Source organism: Temnothorax curvispinosus, unplaced genomic scaffold (assembly GCF_003070985.1).
Source record: "Temnothorax curvispinosus isolate PA1 unplaced genomic scaffold, ASM307098v1 QBEX01001249.1, whole genome shotgun sequence".
Classification (NCBI taxonomy): Eukaryota; Metazoa; Arthropoda; class Insecta; order Hymenoptera; family Formicidae; genus Temnothorax; species Temnothorax curvispinosus.
The window spans coordinates 40,832-62,487 of NW_020211029.1; the positions used below are offsets into that span (position 1 = coordinate 40,832).

At 40.7% G+C, this 21,656-nt stretch overlaps 1 protein-coding gene across 2 annotated transcripts in view; it reads left to right on the forward strand.

Annotated features, from left to right (window-relative positions):
* Positions 1-21,656, forward strand: part of LOC112461598 (vesicular acetylcholine transporter) — a 99,232-nt gene that overhangs the window by 39,765 nt on the left and 37,811 nt on the right. For both annotated transcript variants that reach the window (XM_025026919.1, XM_025026936.1), the window contains one exon: positions 8,241-8,432. The gene's annotated coding sequence lies outside the window, so the exon portion shown is untranslated. The remainder of the gene's footprint in view (positions 1-8,240; positions 8,433-21,656) is intronic.

A 21,656-nucleotide genomic window follows, 5' to 3' on the forward strand; every position in this document is an offset into this window, starting at 1 on the left:
CGAGGAGATGTCTCGAGATCGTACCGTCCGGCGTGGTACGATCCATTCTCGCTAATAAGCGCGATCGAGGGAGGAGAAACGAAGGGATGACGGGCTCGTCGAACTTCAAAGCGCGGCGAGTGTCGCTAACTAAACTCCCAGAGAGAGTGAGTTTGCCGTTTCCAATCCGAGTCCATTTCGTGATTAAGCGCAAACTTCTGAAGCTGCCCCCGAGGACGTGCGTAAATACCCGCAACACGCTTACACGCAATACACGCACCCCGCGCTCTCGTATTCACGAGAGCGCGGTTTCACGAACCCCGGAAAATCGCAAAGTTCGACCGTCGACGAATATATAGATACCGAAAAGATAGCCAAGCTCGAGTCGATTCTGATTTTATTCGAGATATGGTGGATTCATGTGCGAGAGGACAACCTCGCGCCCAGGTGAATTAAAAATTACAATTCAGCAACAATATTTTTCACTAAAATGCAGTTTTCTATTATAAACTTGAATTTTATATTCTATTTCTTGTTTAATATATACAGAGGGTGATTCAGAAATACTTGTACAAACTTTGGAGGTGAGTTCTCCGCATAAATAAAAAAAAGCCATATATACATGTGTCCGGAAATACCTGGTTTGTACCAATATTTCTGAATCACCCTGTATATAATATGTATTTTTTTATAGTTGAGGGCCGAATCGATTGCAGAAACCGAGAAGGTCCCGTAAACGCGCGTGGCGCGCAGGGTTACGCTCGAGCGTTTTAAGGCGTTTAAAGTTGCACGAGCAAAAACAAATTATCAACGAGGCCGACGGCGAGGGAGGGTCTTCCCGATGGGTCTCATCGATATCGGGTTGCTAATGGTGTAAGCCAAACCGGCTGCCATAAAAACGCGCGTCGGGATAATTGAAGGGTGGGCCCTACCGTTATCTAGCGACTATTCTCTCTTTTTCGGTTTCTCTCGCCGATCCATCCCTCTCGTTCCCACCGTCTCTGTCTCTCTTAAATACTGCGCCAAATTGCTCTCCGACGGAACTAAGCCGTACGGAAATTTATGCTTCCGCAACCGGATGCGTTTCTCGCGCGCCGTTCTCATTATCAGCGTGATCGTTAATCAAGTGTTCCACTTGCATCCAAGAAGAGGATGTCGTTTCCGAATAATCTCGCGCACAACGAAAATGGATTTCTCCACAAGCAATGAAGACGACGTCCCAGATCTACGGGACATTCTTCTTAAAATAGACTTCTTAAAATAAATATCGAAATATCTTCTACTTCTCTCAAATTGCAATATGATCTTGGTATATTCTTTGATCATTTCGAGGTCGAGATTTTCTCGAGCAAAAGGAAAAAGTAGTTCGTGGTAGGTTTTAATAATTTTCACACATCAGGATTAAAGATAAATGACTTTTCTATAAATTAAGTTTTATGCCGGGCAAATAGATTAAACTTTCAACTTATCTTTTCTGAGAAAAGCTTAATTCTAATAACTTCTCTCGTTAAATTTCATTCAAAATGAAATGAAAACATATCGAGCAAACTTTTCACGGATATAACTGTACTATAAAGATTAACTCAGGTCTTTAATGAAAATAGAAGTTTTCGATCCTTTATCTCGACTTAGAGGTTATTTTAAGTCTTAAATCACAATAAAGAAATCTAAGAAAAATGTAATAAAATCTAGAACGCGAGTATAAAAGCTATATTGTGAATCTAATATAATTATTATGTAATGTATTATTATAATATATTATTATTACATATTATTATATTATTATTCATATAATCAATTTAATTATTGCAACTATAATATTTAATATTATAAGACTTTAAATATCTTAATATTATACAATAGGTACATATTATTTTACGTACATATCTTTTTATATATAATACTATAATAATATATTTTTTATGTGTATAATCTAAAAACTTTAATCTTCTTTTATATTTTTCTGTGCTCAATATTTTTTTAATACCAGGAAAAAAAGACGCAGAATAAAATCGTTTTGCTTACTCATGCTACACGATAACTACACTCCTGGGTGCCATAAATAAAAATCGGGAAGCTGCACGAAAAAATTTCGAACACGCGAGTCTACGTGACTTCGATGTAAACTGATTGCTCGATGTTGAGAAACGCGCATGTTATTTTTTTCCTCCAAGGTTACACGTTTTCCGCGGCTTAACATCAACATCTTTGAATCCGCCAACGCAAATCGGGAAGACAAATTCATTGGGGGGTGCGAGACATTCTTCCATGGGGGTCAAGTTCTCGGTCGCTTCATTAGAAACGCGAGCATAATCTCCACCCGCTTCGCTCTCCAATTACTGTTCGCCCGTTCCTGGTTCAGGCAAAGTTCAGGCTCGAGGCAATAGCGTAGAAACGTTACAGTCGCAGAGAGAAATTTACAAAGCCTAAATTTCTGTCGTTTGAAAATTATCCACGATGAAAATTTCATGGTAGATAACTTTGATCGTACAATATCGATTGAATTCTGCGGAGCTTTAAATAATAATTTAATAAATGTTAAAGCAAATTAATATTTCAATATACATATTTTAAGAAAAAATCTTTTGAGAATTTATGTAATAGTAATATGTAATAAAAGCTTTGTGAAGAGCTTTGTAATGATATAAATGAGAATCGTGCATATTTTTCTCAAGAATTAAATTAAAATTTATGCGATATATTTTCCCTGTATTATCCTCATAAATCGTTTTACAGAAAATAATTAAATTATTCCCTCGGAAATTATACCCCGAGGGCAACTCGGTAGTTACGCCATTGCAAAGGAGTAGAAAAACCCTCACCGCGCCCTTCGCCCTTCGTACAAAGAGTTTGTGCGCGTCGTTCACGCAAAATCCGTAATTGCTTCGCACGGTTGCACATCCCCGACTGTTTGCCAATTTGCTCGGTTTGCCGCTGTTTGCGTTACGCTGGAAACGCCGCGGCGATGTTTCATTCCCTCAAAATTATTTTAACTCTACGTGTATGTGTGTGAGTGCCAGGTTGATCTAATTGTGTTTAAAAATTTTTTCCTATCGTAATATTATAAGTCTAAAAACATATTTTTCCTTTGCTGCAAAAAAACAGGAAATAAGAATTTTTTACTCTATTTATATATAGAGACATTAAATTATCATCAAAATTTATCCATATTATATAATAGCTTTAAACATCTGACATTTTAAAATTATAAATCAGAATGCTGAATTTCCTTTTTATTAAATCAAAATTATTTTAAAATTAATCAAAATTATGCAAATAGGAGGTAATTTCAAAATATTTTGTACATATTATATTATATCAAGCTGCACTTCAAGAAGTGGAGCTTCGAAATGCCGAGGCAGTTAGTCCACTTCATCACCAACGTTCCTCGACAAACATCATTAACTCGCGAGAAAATCGCGCTAACGAGGAAAGAAGAAGAAGCGTTAAGGGGTCCTTCGGCAGGACGAACACTCCGGCGGCGTCCTTTTTGAGTCCGTGGTGGAATATCGCGAAGTGGAATATCTCTCCGTTGCGCTCTTCGTCGCGACGCGTAATCTGACTTTGATCGTCGTCATTTCTCCGGAGAAATAGGCGCGAACTTTCGTGCCCCAAGCAACTGGTCCGTCCTCCCTCGCGTTGCCGGCGAAAAACTTATTTTCTCCTTGAAGAGGAGACCGTCGTGGGAAGGGGGCAGTTCGTTACAAAGGCGCGAGCGCGAAAGCGTCCCGAGAGATTATGCCAGGCGAGTTGCATCGACTCGACCGACGAAGAAATGAGTCTTGATGAGAATCAAATAATATTTTATTCCCCTTTGTGTTTTTTTTCTTCATAGATGTTTAAAAAAGATATGATTAATCTCTTCTAAAATTAAGGAGGCAAATCTATAATTGTACCACAGTGAAAAATTATAATGAGGGATTTAATATAAGAACCCTTACAGAAATTTAATACTGTAAGTGATTATTTGGCTAATAATTAATTAATTACTTACTTCGAGTATTAAAAGCACTGTTTTTAATGTTTTTAATACTCAATAAGTAATTAATCACTAGCCAAATAATCACTTACATCATATTAAATTTCTGTAAGGGAAATATAACGGGAATAATAAACGCGACACAAATTCGAGATTTATTTTTTAATGTAATAATTATATTTGTCCAGGAAATTACTTTTATAGCTTTATTTAGACAGTTACAAATACTTTGACCTTTAATTACCAAGTTTCGACGAAGGACCTCGTTAGAATGTTAATGCAAATTCATCTCGGTCAGCAATCGTGCGCGGGCAATATCGCCGTCATAAACAGCAGTTAAAATAGCAGTTACAATTCCAAGTTTACCTAGAATCAGTCGGGCGATAATTGCGCAACGTGTGTTTACGGCGATCGTCGGCGATACTAATCAGCATGGTCCGAGTCCGCGCAACGCTCGACTGGCTTCGATCAAGCACCCTCGTTTGCTCGACTCGATAATAATCAATCGGACGTGGCTGCCATTCGAACGTACTGAATTCGAAATAATTGCCCGTCCACCCTCCCTTTCCATTCCTTCCTCCCTCCCCCGCCCTCGCCCCGGCGCCCCGCGTCTCTTTTTCTTTCTTTCCCGGACGGCGGGTAGCGGGAGCGCGTAATCCGTTCGGCATAACACATTTTCCAGTGAATTATCAACCTATTAATCGGCTAATTTCTTACGGTCCGCCGCTCATTGTCTCTCCGTTCGAGCCCGCTGAATTATTTTATTTCCGCCGTCGTCGCGTTTAAGCATCTGTCTTTATTCCACGACTCGCTGAGTATCGGCGATCGCGATATTCATTTTTTGTCGTGTCTCGTTGAAATTTAAATCTACTCAGCGTGGAAAATTAAAGATCTGACTTTGCATTGTCTTATTTTACATTTTTTTTTAATAAAAAATGTACGTAATAGTTTAACTGCAGACTGCATTATTTTAAAAATTATATACGATGTATAGCTGTATAAAATATTAATGCAGAAATGTTAAAACAAACTTTTTCGCGCATATATGGAAGATCTTTAAAATTTAAGAATTGGGATGTCGAATTGACCTCCCAATTGCTGCACCATTATTAACGCTACGAAAATATGTCTGTGGGTCGAGGAACAGAAAAAAAATAATGACTTATATGCTTTGTGTCACGTGATACGGTGCGCGATAAAGTTAAAAATTAACTTCGCGCAGGGGCGAGATCGTCTCCCTCGAGTTTTCCATCCGCGAGCGCATCTCAGATAATGTGTACTTACCATCGCGAGAGCGGCACCTCGCAATCTCCCGCGGAAGTCCCCGGTGGACCGTCGCGGTATGCAAACATGAGGGCAAGATAGGTTGAAAAAGCGGGATAGATCCGCCGCCGGGTGTAGTAGTGGCAATGGTGGACGACTGTCGACGAGGGGAGCCCGAGGTGGTTGTTCCGCCGTCTAGCGCGCGGTGCAGCGGGAGTGTTACTAATTGGAGGGGCACCGAGGGGAGGAAACCTTGTTATCTCTTAATTGCTACGACCCTCCGCGCTGTTTTGCATCGATAAGGAGCGCGAGTCGAACCGACGCGGCGGCGTTTGTTTCGCGGACCATGTCGTTGCGCTTATCGATCTGACTCCTCGACAGGATTATTCAACGGGATCTAACGATCTTTCTCTCAACCCTTGACTCCCGCCACCCCTTCCTTTTTCGTGTCCTCGCAATGCGATCGTGTGACAGCTAACTCTTGCTGTCCTTTTCTTCTTCTTCTTCTTCTTCTTCTTCTTCTTCATAAGATTGTGTGTTTTATCAAACACCACATATAGTGTTCATTTTTTAATATATCCGATTATCTTCGTGGAAAACACGGGTAAAGCGATTCTTTAGATATACAGCGAGTAGTGCTCGGCACGTTAATATTCGAAATTATCTGGATAATTCAGATAATCCAGATATTTAACGGAACAGAGATCAATCTTATACAGTAAATTTTCTGTGAATTTTTTGAATGAAAATTTCACTTCAACAACGTAAATACTGACACTACAGTTTAAAGTGGTGTTTCACTCCCTTGGATTGAAGTTCCATTCTTTATATAGAGAGTTTGAATTTATTCTAAAGCTGAGTCAAATTCACTCTTCAGAATGAAATTTTACCCCCAGGAATTGTCAGAGTATAAATAAAAATAAATAATAATAATCTGTTTAGCATCAGATAATATTAACGTGTTTGAATTTGACTTATTTTTATAATTATTGTTAATAAACCAAAAAATAAATGTTTTTAAAAAATTAAAAATTTTTCTAATCTTGCATTCAAAACAATTTTATAGTTTCCCCGAATATTCGGATTTTATAGGATTTTATTCGGATATTCGAAAAATGGGTCACGAATATTTTATAACGTATATTATTCAGATATCCAGATCGTTCCAGCTTTAATACAGGGTATATCTAAAGACAGTTAAGTCTGTAAAAGATTGTATCGGGCGCCGTAATCCCGATTCATCGATACACCACGCGGGAAGCGATACGCGATTCCACGCACGAAACGAATCCGGGGAGCCGGATCGTAACGAGTTCGATTATCCTGGCGCGGCATGAGTCAGTCGTTCCTGTCCTGTTCCTGCAGCCTACCTCCGCAACGCGACGCACGCCCTCCGTTTCATTCCGCCCTCCGGTATAACGGGTGTCCGGATTCCCAGGAGGTTTTCCGCCCCCTTTTCAAGCCTCATTGCTATGCACCGCTCGAAACTCCGCTAACGACCTTACACACCCCCGACCCGCGACCTCTCCACCCCTTCCAAGGCCATCTCGCACACCGATTTTCTCGTATCCAAGATCGCCTTCCGCTCGCTCGGCTCGGAACTCGGAACTCCTCGCGCGCGTGCGACCGCGGCACCGTGTCCTTTGATCGCGACGCGACAAAGTTCGCGAATCGTTCAAGAACTTGCGTGGATGAGTTTCTTGACGCGTGCGCGAACACGGGAGTACTCCATTTAACGGAATAATACGATGGGAAAGTTTCTCTCCTAAAGGAAACTTGGGGATCGGTAGAATATTGAAGGAGTCGAAGGCAGCATAAACTGATACTTTGCAAAATTCAAACGAATCCTGCGCATCTTTATGTACAAAGTTCTTAAATTTTCCATGACTTCCACTCGCGTGGTTTTTCTTCAGAATTAGATAGAGCATCGATTGTTTTAACAAATAAAATTTATTTCTTCCGATAAGACTGAAAGAGAGGTGACTGCGCGACAATTTACTAGTCTCTTATTTTTATAAAAATGTTAATTATCGCAGTATTGTGTCGAGAATTTCTTTATTTTAACGTACTAAATTAAAGTGTATTATAAAATACTCGAAGGAGCGTCTATGACAAAATGGCCGGCCTAAGGGCTAATGAGTCTACAAAACACGCGAATCTACTAAAAAGGGAATAAAGTCTATCACAGGGTGACAGTGAGTCCTCTCCTTTTCTCCCTTTCGTCTCGTTCTTCTCTCTTCTCTCTTTTGCTCTCGCGTGAGCTCGCCGGAAACACTCAAGCTGAAGGACGAGGGTGTTCGGATCGCAAAGTTGGTCTTGTTAGGCCTGCAAAAGGGGATTCCGCTCAACCAACCGTGCTAGCCTTAAGGGCCCTTACTCCACCAGAGGCACGCTTCGTTTCTCGATTGATTCTTTATTTTACAATCGCCGTGGCCCCGCGCAAAGGGCAACGAATACACGGCCGCCGGTCGGCGCGGCGCGACGCGACGCGCGTAGGGCACAGGACACGCTTGCCCTGTCCGTGACCCTTTCCGTCTGCCAATTTCCGGCCGCCCTATGTCATCGTTTTCCACGTCGCCTACTCGTCTCCGGTGATTCTGACTATCGGACGTCGCGTTATGCAATAGTAATCAAAAGTTTGTAATATATGTCTTGAACTCTAAAATGGAGAGAGAGACACTGCTCCCTCAAAAATTTGCTTTGCTTCCCATTAAACGTAAATTAATAGCTTTACTCTTTCTCTATTTTCTTCTTTCTTTATTTGTATTAAAAGTATGGATTACACTAATCAATTACAATAACTGAACAAGATATTATTATATATAGATACAAATATATATACAATTATTATATATGTATACAAATTTCAAAAATATATTTTTTTCTTGACAAATATACATATGCATACATGGCTTAATTTGAGCACCTAATGTCTATGCTAATCGCGCATTGAACTTAATTTATTTCAATCTTCTTTCTTATTGATCGTAATAATTGCCTATTTCCGTTCGATTTGCAGAAGGAGGAGGCTCTACCGAGTCTTCCGGTTCCGGACCTCGAGACGACCTTGCAGAAATACTTGGCACAGGTCGAAACCATCACGCCAAGCCACCTGGAAAAGACTCGAAGCCTGGTACGAGCCTTCCTCTCGGGTCCTGGACCGAAACTCCAGCAACGTCTCCTGGAACGTAGACAAAAAGTGACCAACTGGGTGAGTAATCATATACCTCACACAAACATCAATCCAAGGACGATAATCGTATTTTCATGAAATTTTATACGTAAGATTAATGCGTAACTTTAAGAATAAATAGAAATATGTCTTCATCCGTTGGATTGAAGATATTGATTCAGGAGAAATTTACGTTTAAGATTGTACTGTTCCGAGTCACGATGCTTTTCTCGGATTTACGTATTACGGAACTTCCTTTGTAAGCCGTCAACGTTCCAAGATCTTGTCTACTTCTCTATTCCGTAATATCGCTGAAAAGACATCGACTCTGCCGAAAAGCCGAGTCAGACGGCGTAATCCGTAATACGGCCGTCGCTTTAAAATAAGGGTCTGTCGCGAAAAGGAAGACAAAAAAAAAGAAAACCGCGGTGTGTCACGGTCATGGGGATCGAGCGGGAGAAAGAGAGAGAGAGAGAGATCCTCTCCGCGTCTAAGTGGCACAACACCATTTTCGTTTCAAGCCGCGCTGCCTCGGGAGAATTTGCTTCTACACAGGGTGTTCGCCTATCGTTTGATCGATCGTAATATCTGCGAAAATGAGATCGGCCCCGATGCTCATATAGGAAAAACGAAAAAGTTTGAAAATCTAAACGAGACTTTGAAAGATGAAAGCTTAAGTAATAACGCTATAAGACTTTGAAGAAAATGTTTCAAAGGCATAATTTCAAAATGTAGCGTTAATATAATTATTAGCAATTAAAAGAAGTAGAAAATTTTAGATTTGCCGGATTTGCTTACATAATTCTTTGTTTTCTAATTTTTCGAAACTAAAAAGTTATCGACATTTTATTCTCTACTATAATTAAAACTTTCTTTAAATAAATTATTTTATTTAAATAGAATTTATATTAAGACTTGAAAAATTAAATATAGAAGCAGATTCTTTTTACAAACTTTGTTTAACAAATTCTAAAATTTTGAATTAAATCTAAGTGGCTTCTCACACACATACAGATATAGGGATAAATTATTTTTGCACAAATTCTATTTTATTTCAAAATTCGAAAGAGTAAGAAACAAATTATCGAGATAGAAACTTTTACACGTATTAATTTGCTTACATAATTTTATTTAAAATAACATATACAATAAAAGAACGCAATAGGGAATAAAATTAGATGTATAGGTTTCTATGTCCAACTGTGACAATATCTTATTTAAATTCTGATCCTAGAGAAGTTCTCATTCTTGGACAGGAAATATTCTACATATTAAACGTGCGAATAAGTAAACACCCCGTATATTCCGAGCGAGCTTCTGGAAAGGTCCGTATAGACGGAGGTCGAGTATCCGCGCGCGAATATCCCCGTGACTTTTGCCGTCTCCCTCATCCCGTACGGTCGCTCCCGTGGGATTCCCGGTTCGATGCATGCGCCGGCTATAAGCCGAGCCTCGCACCCCCTCGTCGGCCCGAGCCCCCCCGTGGCACATAAATAAATAAATAAATGGATTTACGCGAGGGCCCCGGCGCCTCCCTCCTCCCCGCGCATTACTCCTCTCTTGCAACGCACCGGTGAAAGGGGATGGACGTAAGGGTCGCCCGGACTGTACCGGAACAATGCAAATATTGTCAGAGGAATGAGGACGGGAAGGGTGACACACGCGGAGTCGCGTTGTAAGAGATTGCCGGGTAAAGAGGAACCATTATTAACACTGATAACCGCGTCAGTCGAAATATTCAAATAACGTTTCACGCTTCACTCGAATTCGGGTTCAAAATGCGTTCGTTTTCGTATTTCCGGGAGGATTTGTCATCAGCGTGCGTCAAAAACGCGGTAATGACATTTGTTAGATAAACGCATATATATACGTATATAGCATATACGGAAGTCGCCGTGCACAAGGCGCGCGCGCATTTTATTTTCAGTATAAAATAACTTTACATCAGGGGGCAAGAGAAGCGCGTCACGGATTTACATTCTATACATATAGCTGTCGAGAAGAGACGAATTGCGTCGATCAAATATTTACGGACAACGTTACGCTTTACTCGACTCCGGATAGCGGGCACAAATGTGTTTATTTTTGCATTTTTCAGCAAAAGTTTGCTCTCGGTATAAAATACCTCCGCACACGAAGGTACAAAGGATTACGTAGGTTTTGTAAAATTTCCGTGCTGGAACGAAACGTGACAACCATACAACATAGGGACGATTACAAGTATCTAGACTAATACATTTTATTTGAGTATTTTAAGAAATTGAATCTCCGGACGTTTCTATTTCTACAAAACTTTCTTGTATAAGATATTTGTTTGTCACTTGTATATTTTCAGCATAAAGTACATTAAACGTAATTGAACGTTTTATTATTATTCCGAAAATAATAACAAAACATAATATCTGCTCCTATCGGAAAATATCTTTCTAAAGCGATATTTTTAACAGATATCTTTTCATCGCATCTCATATATATTTTCTGGAACGTTTTAATATATCCGTTACAAGGTAGATTAATTCACCGCAATTTTATCTCCGAGGAATACATTTATTGCGCTTCGCGATAATGCCTCCCTCTCTTCACCCCCTTTCCGCGGTCTTCCGCAGAATCATCTTATTTCTTGCCACTCCGAGAGCAACCCCGTCCCTCTCTCTGCTCTTTCTCTCCCACGTAATTTTTCTAATTTAGCCAAACGGCCCATTCAGCATCGAGGCGGGAGGCGCTCGAGGCTCGACTCGCACAATCGCCGATCCGGGTTTTCGATTTGCCAGCATACATCCGGAAATACATTTTCGTTTTCGTTTCTTTAAGGGTCGACCTCTCGCACTCCTGCCGCCGCGCCCTTCTCCACCCTCGTCCCGAACGAAGTGTCGCGAAAAGCCAGACTGAAAGCAATTTTCTCGCCAGCGGCGACTGTCGCACGAATTGCCGCCGCTCCTTCGATCTTGCTTTCCCTTTCATGCTATCTCTCCATTCATCTGATCGATGGGAATGCCTGGCCGCATTATCCGGTTACGCGTTTCCAGATGACATGACGCGCCGTCTTGTAAAAGCGAGCGCCGGTCAATCGAGAGACTCGTCGACGAAATTGTTCGGTCTTTCCGGAAATAATATTAGGCTGAGACTATATGTTTTAAGTCTGAAAATAGCGTGATTAGCTAACAATAAAGCGAAGAATTGCATAAAATTTACTCTAATAATATTATTAGGCAACCAAGAGCCAGTCCTGACCGTTTTTCCTTAATTTAATTTGATTGAATATCAGGTTGGTTCTACATATACTGAGATTTACGTTACAAGAAAAAAACTTTTGATTGTGAGTCCACGTTATTAGACGTGTTTTTGACTATAAGAGGTTGCGGCATTGATTAATTCACCTAGGCGTAAATCTCCGCGGCATTTTCTCTTTAACCCTGATATTCTTTTCCGCGTTTGTTCTCCGTTTGATAGCCGTTGACTTGGCGGGGGTGAGAAAGGTATGAGAGCGTCGTAGAGCACACAGGGGTGGCCGAGCCTAAAACCTCGGGTCGGGTTGTGCGCTTCATGGTCGTTTCGGGCACAGTCGCGGGCGAGTCGCGATGGCGACGGTAAGCTAATATTACGGTGCCCCGCGGCGAACTGGAAAATCTCATTGGGGCCTCCATTATTCATCTGCAAGCCCGGGCCTGCCGACCCCTCTTCATTCGTTCGTTCGTTCGTTCGTTCGTTCGTCGCTCGGTCCGTCTGTCCGTTCGTTGCCTCATAGTTTCCGCGGTGATAAATTCAATTCGAATTACAAACGCCCGGGATTAATCCCCCGTCCCTCTTCGTCACGCTCGACCTTTCTCGCATTCTCCTCGTACACAGTTCACAACTGACGCGACGGCTCTCGACGAGGACGATGCGATTAAAACGCTTCGTGACTACCGGAATGAGTCGCCCGTGAATTTGCAGAGATCTCCCGGAAACTAATTTTGCATCTCGTTTCAACTAAAATTCTCTCGCAAAGCAAGATAATGGTATCTCGCAATTATCTTTTGAATAGACTTCCTTTTTAAAAATAAATGACATATTAAGCCACAAATTTAAAAATTTGTAGAACGAATTTGCGTGTTATCACGATCAAAATATGTAATCTCGTTACGACATGTCATTTAATTTCTACCTTTAAAAGCAGAAATCTGTTGCAGAGATTAACCATAGATTTATCATTAGAAATAATATAATAAAAATGAAACAGTTTGACAAACGCAGCACAAATTACTTCGACAAAATTAGGTTTAAAAACGTTATCTTAAGACAAAAAAAACAATTTTTAGCGAAAAAATTGTTATTCTTTTATTTAAATTATTTATAATTATTATATCTTGGCAATATTTGCACACGGAAAAAAAAGGTTTTGCTGCAACAAAATTGTGTTATTGCAAAATTAATTAGCTCTCGCAGCAAAAAATGTTAGTTGTCCGTATAGTAGCAAATCCTTTAGCTAAATTTTTTTCCGTGCATCAAATATGATCAGATATATACGTACATATTTAAGTGCGTGTGAAAGTATAACGCCGTCGCCCGCCGCAAAAAGGATTAAAGTAGATGTATCCTCCCCGCGTACGAGAGGGAGGAATAAGCAGATAGGATGGAAGCAGGTGGATACCGTTTCAGAAATATCGCGAGCACGTGCAAATGGCCGCGTGTCGGGACTCAGGAGGGATCTTCCTCTGCGGGGAACCGACAAAGTCTCATCCCCCGCGAGAAGCTGGAAAAGGAGTGAAGTACGGAAAGGAGAAGCAATAAACTTTTATGGCCGTAAGCTCTCACTTGCGCGGACGGTCGTGCCTGATGCTCGCGAGCATCCGAAACTTGGGAGAAATATAATTTCATTCCTACAGCTCGCAAAATTGTTGCAGAGAAAGATATCCGAGCGAGCCAAGAGATAATTTAACGACACGATATTTGCAGAATAAATCAAGGACTAAAAGTAAGAAAGTACACAGACAAGGAAAATCTTTTTCAAATTTATTTTGCTGCCGTGCAACACAAAAATGTTGTATACACCGTCTTAAAGATGCATGTGGTGCTTTCACAAAGAACTTCTTAAAATGTTCAATAATAAATCCAAAATTGAAAATATAAGTTGTCCAGCACTGCGCTCGTAAATGCCATTAAACGATTCTTAAATATTTTAGAAAAGAATTATAAAGCGTCTTAGTCTGTTTAAATCGTTCACTTTTTAATTTTATAAATGCATCATTTATTTAAGATTTCGTCAGTGAAATAATAATGTGTGATCACTTAATTCACATTAAAACTCAACGGTGAAACTTCTCTCAATAGCTTAAGGTGAACTACTGATTCGACGAAGTCCACGCGAGTATTTGTTACATCCGCTTTCCGCGGATAAGAACGCAGAATTGCTGTCAAACTGAACAGTCAAGAAGAAAGGAAACTTTTCCGAGGGAAAACGCACGCGAAAGGAGGAAACCAGCTGATCCCACGAAGCCGAGCGTTTACCGTAACGAGTGGATCGAAAGCTAAACCGAGCTGGCGCTTTTTCGAAAGAGGGATGTCCCCGTCCCGTGGAACGTAACTTTTCTTATGAATCCCTGCGGACAGGAGAGAAAACGCGGGGGTGAACGAGGGTGAACCCCGTTTTACTCCGCGCGATTCACCGAGCGCCAGAAGAAGGGACTCGTCTCGCGTAAAAAGAAAATATTTCTCGTCGACACGCGAGAGGCGATACAAAGGATCCTAGTTGCGCTTCCCTTTTTCCTTCCTTCCTTCCTTCCTCCGCGTTTCGCTTTCCCTTTTTTTCTATTTCAGGTCTCGCTTCGAGAATCTTTCGGTGCGGCAGGCGATAAAGTTGAAGTCTCGACTAAATCGATATACCACCGTGCCGGGATGTATGTTCTTTTTTTCCCGTATCTCGTGTACCTTTATGGCAGCTATTTGTACGATTTTTTCTTTTACGCGGACGCTCTTGTCTTCTTGTCTCCGAAGACAAGAGCTTTAATCTCAATTAGAGTATACTGCTTTAGATTAGATTCGTTAATTAATCATTAGATATTAGATATCAGATACATAAAGTCAGTAAAAATTACAAATATTTATTTAGCAGTCAAATTTATAAGAAAAAAAGTTATAACTATTAATCAGCAGAAAATCTCATCATAGTTATCCCATTAACGCTATCACGCCGAAGTATCTTATTTGCAACAAACGTCGATTTAAAGGCGCGAGTGTAAAAGTGAATGAGAAAACAAAATTACTGCTTATGTCCCACGTTATCGGAGAGCTCGAAAGGATTAAAGACGTTTTCACGCTTTCGAGCCACACTCGAGTATCGACGATGCTCGAGGTTGAGCTCGAGGTGATTACTGACATGCAATCTTGCGCTGTAAACCGCGGCAAATAAATATACAAGGTGTTAGAGAATTACCGGCACTTTTTCTCAGCGCTATACAATTAAATTATCGATTGAATTTGAAAAGGTGTTTCACGTCGACCCAATTAAGCTTCAAAGACGTAAATAGATGAAAACCTTAATTGTCTATAGCTAATCTCAAATGGATTTTTATTAACAATATTATTATCGCGGATTCTTAGTTTCCAAAATACTTGATATTGAAACTTTTACGCCAAAAGTCACACAACGATGTCTTTTACGGGACTATTTAGCAGGTAAGTTCCACGAAAATTTATCAAGCGGGTTGTAATTAAGTGAAAGTACGCAACTTTCGATACATCCCGTATATGCCAGACGGTAATATGCACGGCATTGCGACTTCATAAATAGCTGCTGGCTTGACACGTTTGAAGATAAACACATACATGCGTCACGCTTTAAGATGCGAAGATGCGACCCGCGGTAAGAGACCGTGCCTCTCTTGTGGTTCTCGTGCCGTCAGATATATTATTATCTGGTGTCATTAGATATAATATTATCCTGTTTAAATTGAAAGCTAATTGTCAATAATTTGTCAAAAATTTTAATGCTAATTAACAAGAAGTGATTAATTAAAATTGTATTTTTAGAAAATATCTTTAATTTATTATCAAGAAAATCCCCCTAAAAAAAAGAATAATCAAAGTATCTATTATAAAATATCCCATATAAGCGTCCTTTGTTACAAAGAGATCGGTGCATCAAGAACTCGAAAAGAAGTTAAAAAAGAGTGTGTAAAATTAGAAACTTGCACATTGCTTCCTTGTCATTTTTTTTCGCTTATAAAGCTTCCTCTAGAAGACACACATTTTTTGAAAAATTGAGACTGCCTTAAAATCTAAAACACTGTATAAATTTTTATAAAAATGACAGTAAATAAAAGTGTTGTACTACTTTACTTGTATGTCAGAATGAAACGCTGTAGCTAAAGCAGTTCTTGAGTTATAGAGACTTTTGAAAGGGAAATCCGTACACATAATACATACATACACACATACGGGACGTTTAAAAAAAAATGATTTTTCGACGTTTTAGAACATTCTAAACCCATTGACATAGAAAACTGAAAAAAAATATTTATTACAAAAACAAAGCTTCTCTATAAGGAAGCAATTAAAATGTAAAATTGATTAAATTAAATTAATTTAATTCAATGTAAGTAAATCGCATATCGTATTTAATGGACCTAAAATACGAAAGAGATGACCGACATGGATAACCCGTTTTCGCGAACAATCGCACATCTCTTGGACGGTGTCACTTGCTAGCCACTTGACGTAATCTTGGCAATTTAAATGTTTGTCCCCGACACGCAGGTCCGCTACGGGGCTGTATCGCGTATCGCTCGGCTTGGGGACGCGCCGGTAATCCCTTGTTGAAACAGTGCTAAGCCCTTACGGATTGTCTGCGGGATACGCTACGGCGATACGACAGCGAACGGCCTATCCGAAGGGCGGCAACCCCTATCCGATGTTTTCGCTCTCGCGGTTTGTCCTATTCGCCTCGCCTTTTATTGCTGCTCGTTAACCGCGCTTCACGGATGTGTTCCTCCACGTCTGTTGGTTCTATTTCAACTTAAAGTCGCAGAATGTTTTTTTTTTAATTTTTTGTTTAAAAATCAGTCGCGAAAGCATGCTCGGTGCTCGATGAGACACCCTGTACAACGGGGTCTTTATAGTTTTATTCTACTCTTTTCTTCTTCCATTCTCGAGAAATAAAAGAGCGAAATGAAAACAAGCCCAGGAGACACGAACGACCGATGGGAACAAAACGTGGGCCATTCGCGAAATTGGCATATCACCGATATGTCTGATGCGCGGTAGATAAATCGTTCCCGCGCGAATAAGGGATGCACAAAGCCAATATCACGCGAGAGATTCACGACGCACGATAGACAGAGGTGAATGACTCAATGATCCCGAAATCTCTAATTCGACAAGAAATACCGTAAAGCGGTGATTTCGCAGAGATTCGGATGGTTATTTCATAAATTTATGTGTGTATATAAAAAAGGTGTGTTTTTTTGTATATATTAATTGTATACATTAACAATTTAAAAATTTATGTAATCAAGAATTTCACAGTTTGGAATCTTAACAGATGAAGAATGCAGGCTTTATAAATTTAACGATTTAGAAATGAATTAAGAGTTAAAAGAGTTAACAGTTAACCAAGAATATGAGATTAAAACTAATCGCTAGACCAAGTACGTAAAATTTCAACGATTAAAAAGAATGTGTAATGAATTACATGTAATATTTCTCGCTTTCAATGCAAACCAGTTTTGCGAAATCTTAACAGATAAAGAATGCAGGCTTTATAAATTTAACAATTTGGAAGTGCGAATTAAGAATCAATAGTTAATCAAGAATGTGTGACCGAAACGAATCGATGGACGTACGTAAAATTTCCACGATTTAAACTAAAAGGAAGTGTGTACGAATCGCATATAATATTTCTTGCTTTGCAAACCAGGTTTGCGAAAACTGACATGGATGAGCATTGAGCTGAGTGCAAATTTAGTTGCACACGTAAAAACCTCTTGGAGGATACTTCAACGACAGTCTCTAACGCCGTTTCCGGAGAAGCTGATTAAGTCAAGGAAAATCGTTCTTCACTCAAAAGAGCAGCCTGTGCGAGAGATCCGGGATCTTCTTAGCGCGACGCCTCCTCTTATATTCCAGGAGCACTTAAGAGCGCAAATATTTATGGTATCTTCCAGCGAGAAACAAAACCCTCCTCTCCGAGAGAAGAAGACGAACACGAAGGAGGAGAGGAATCCGTCTCTTCCTCTCTTTTTCTTGTTCTCTCTCTGTTTTTCTCTCTCTCTCTCTCTTCCTCATCGAGTAGATATACCCCGTGGGACTAACCTTTAATTCTATCTCGTCTCGACAGCCCCTTTTTCGTCCTTGAAGAAGGGTCCTCGGCGTGCGTATCAAATGCTCTCGACATGGGCCAGGAACAAGACCGAAATGAAATTTTCGAAATGGCTTGACGAGCGGCTTGGCTGACGAGATTGGCTGCCTTTGCCACGTTACCCAAAGGATATTATGAGCCAAGAAGAGGAATAAGACAACACCGGTTTAAACGGAGAATTTATAATTCTAAAAGATGACATTATTTACGACGGTAATAAAAACTATTTTAGAACAGCTTAGCGAATGAGTTGCGTGATAAATTGATTACTCGTATGACAACTGAACTATTTATTAATACTGCACAAAACACAGTTATAGAAGCTACGAGGGATGTTTTCATGAAAATTGTGCAATTTACTTATTGTTGTTGATTTACAGCGTTATTATTGCTCGATGGCTCGAATTTTAAGAAATTACGATCTAAAGTTTCAATTTAAAACTCTGGTGTTGTCACGCGACGCGGATTCGATCGGGACAGACTTGTGTTGTGCGAGCGCAGTCGGGGAAATCGTTCCCGAGTTCGAGCGTGTACATGCAAGAAGGGACGACGCGACGGCGGCAGGGCAGGCCAGGTGGATCGATCGCAGGTTGCTTCCGGCGGTCCACAAACCTTTGCGAGCCACCGTGCACGCGCGAGCCTCCTGCCCTTAGCCGGAGAAAGGAAGAACTCTCGTGTGTATCGTAACGCGCGCGCGGAACGGAGAGTTTGCAGGCCGGCGTTGTTTTAATTCGTTCGCACGTAGCAACATCCTTCCGCAGCGTTGCGCCGCGGCGGCGGTCTACTTTCGAAATCTCTCCGTGTGGCGGATGGTAATTAAATACGCCGATGAACGCCTTTGGGAAAATTCAGACTCGCGTAACGCAACTCGTTAGAATTCAGAAAAGAGCCGCGATCGTCGTTTACTTTCACGCAGCGTGACTTCGTCACGGTTTGGATAAAACGACGGCTCTCGCGAGCACGCCGCGGAAGAAACGTCGGAGTTGCGCTAAGTTGCGACATTATTAGAACAGCGACATATTTGTCGAGTTTAATTTTCGACGACGGAAAAAAAGGAGAATGTGAAGAATTTTATTTTGCACGAGTAGTCTTCTGCAGAGAAGAAGAAATCCAGAATTTTGCACATTATCTACAGATATGAATAATTTCATACAATAATTGATACCGAGTATTAAGAAAAAAATTTTTGAATACGTTAAAGATACTATTTTCCTAACAACAAATGTATATTCTGAAAATGTTCAGAGAATATCGTGTAAAGTATAAAATATTATAAGGATGTTTTCAGTATATTAAGTACATCCTTAATATATTCTATAGATATACAGGACATTATTGCAGTTACTTAGATTATCATATTATATTTGTAACATTCAGCAATAACATAAACTCTATTGATATGTCTGTCAAGAGGATAAATGATCATCTATGTAACGCGTGCGCGCGCGCGCATATTCAGAAAGTCACTCTTCAAGTCCAAAATTCTCCCGTCTGATAACACAGGCGAAACTTGAGCCATTATTATCGAGCCATTATTTCGTCGAACGACCGAAACGTACAAAGATGCGTGTTATCCATTGGGAGGTGAAGGAACGAGAGATTGACCCCGAACGAGGAGTATTCGACGTGGCGATGGGCGCGAGGTGCAGGCTCGGGCTTCTCGCACAGAGAGGTATCCTCGATGGTGACGATGAGAGTGCGCAGAATCCGGGGTAACGATTGCAGGCAGGAGAGGCACAGTCGAAGGCGGCCATAGCGCACGCAGGTAAGGCGAGGTAAGGCTCCTAATTTGGGTCACCGCGACCTCGTCCCAAAGGCCGGACTTGCTAGAGGTTACGACCCGCTTAAAGAGCCGGATCGATTCGCATCGACCGACCTGGCTGGCGCGAGCAAGCCGGACCGCCTTTATCTCCGCCGTGTACCGGTGTGGTTTCGGATCGAAACCGAGCCGCAGCATCACGATCTCCAGAGATAACACGCTGCAGATGTGCAATACGTCGCGAATTACATTTCCCGGGTCTTCGTGGCGAGTATCTCTCTGACGCCCGTCTCGTGTTACTCGAGCAAACAAAAGCTGGAATCGAATCGACCAACATTGAAGGAGTTTCCCTTCGCTCTTCATTCATGCTGATGCTGACATATGATTCTTACATCGTGTTCCCTCAGAATGATACCTCTACGCTTGCAGCATACAATTCCGAGTGACGTTCCTGTGGGATCGCCTGGGCAGTAACAAAAATTGATCATCCCTTCACGAGACAAAATGGAAAATAGGAAGATAATAATAGAAGACAGCCTGAAAGAAGTTCCAAAGACTCTCTGACTCAAAACGTGTTGAATTTTCTCAATATCTGTCAATAATTTAATATGAACAATGATCTTCATCGTGAAAGATTATTAATCGTAAAAATCATAATACGTCGAATAAAAAAGCTATTAGGGAAGACTCACAAAGTTCGAGCAACGAAACTTACCGAGCTTACGGATTCTGCGAATGGGAAAGTCTCCCCGAATCCGCAAAGCGCCTAACTAAAAGCCCAACTACACCCTGCGAGGGGTTTCCCCCTCGTGCGTGCACCTTTCCTTCTTCCTCTACCGTGGAAAGAAACGCAGACATGGCAGAGAAGGAGGGACGGGGTGGGAGGGAAAAAGAAATTAATTCGAGATTTTCCAAGGCCGCGCGGGGACTCGCCCCGAGATTGAGAACATACGCTTAGTTAATCCTCGCGGTCGCGAGGAACTTCCTGATCTCGTTTTCCTCGCGGATCAACGGATCCCCGTGCACGCCGTCGAAGTCTCCTCATCGAGGTCTCCGCAATCCGGCTTCCTATTCCTACGGCCAGGATCGATCCCGGCTTCTGACTGCGAAGGATGCCCATGAATCTTCCATGATGAATCGCTGTGAGCTACGCAAGCTGGAGAAAGAGAATTTTCTGTTCGATATTCTTAATAATTCAGGACAAATAGGATTGTCAAAAATTTATTTACACTCACAGAAAAATTATTCAGTTTGTTAAAAAGGTTATTCACGTCATATACAGGCGAAATTTCTTTCTGCAAAGACTTGAAAAATTTATCTAATTATACACAGGAAAAAAAGAAGTGTTAAATCAAGACTTATATAAGCAAGAATCTATAATCATGAAATTAGATATAAATTGCGTTAAACGAAGAAAACTTGCTTGAATGAAGGTATTTATATAGTTTAATCAAGAAAAAAGTTGAAATTTTTATAAGAAGATTAAAGATTCTTGCTTATATACAAATATATAAGTCTTGATTTAACACTTCTTTTTTTTTCTGTGTAGAATATCAATGAAAACAATTTTACTTGAAAATCATCAATTGCTTTTCCTCTAAATTCTTCGAGACGAGTAATTATCGAAAGTTATGCAAGCGATTTGATAGATGGGATCTTTACGATAATGAAAGTTTAAGTACCTTTCCATTAAAATGGCGAAGAAAATGAGATTACATTCCCGATATAAATGATGGGCAATTACTCAGCGGAGTTCCTCATCCGATTATCTTATGGCGAACAAAGAATCGGAACTAACCGTAATCGCCGGTATTTTCATCGCGACAAAACGCACATGATTCTCACATAATTAACACTTTCGCGTCCACGATAGCTCGCGCGGAGTGCGTTCGCATGTCGGAGTGTGTTATATGCACGCGCTATATACGTATACACTTTGTTGCGATCTGCGAGCGCAACAAAGAGCTAATAGGAAAATAAGAGCCCTGAGCTCATTACTCGCTACATTAATCCATTAGACAAGGCGCATGCACGGCGATGTTTATTCCGGAGACTGGCGCACGTTTTGCAAAACGCTCGCCGCATATTATCATCACGATCATCTATATTAATTCGTTTCGGTACTCTCTCTCTCTCTCTCTCTCTCTCTCTCTCTCTCTCTCTCTCTCTC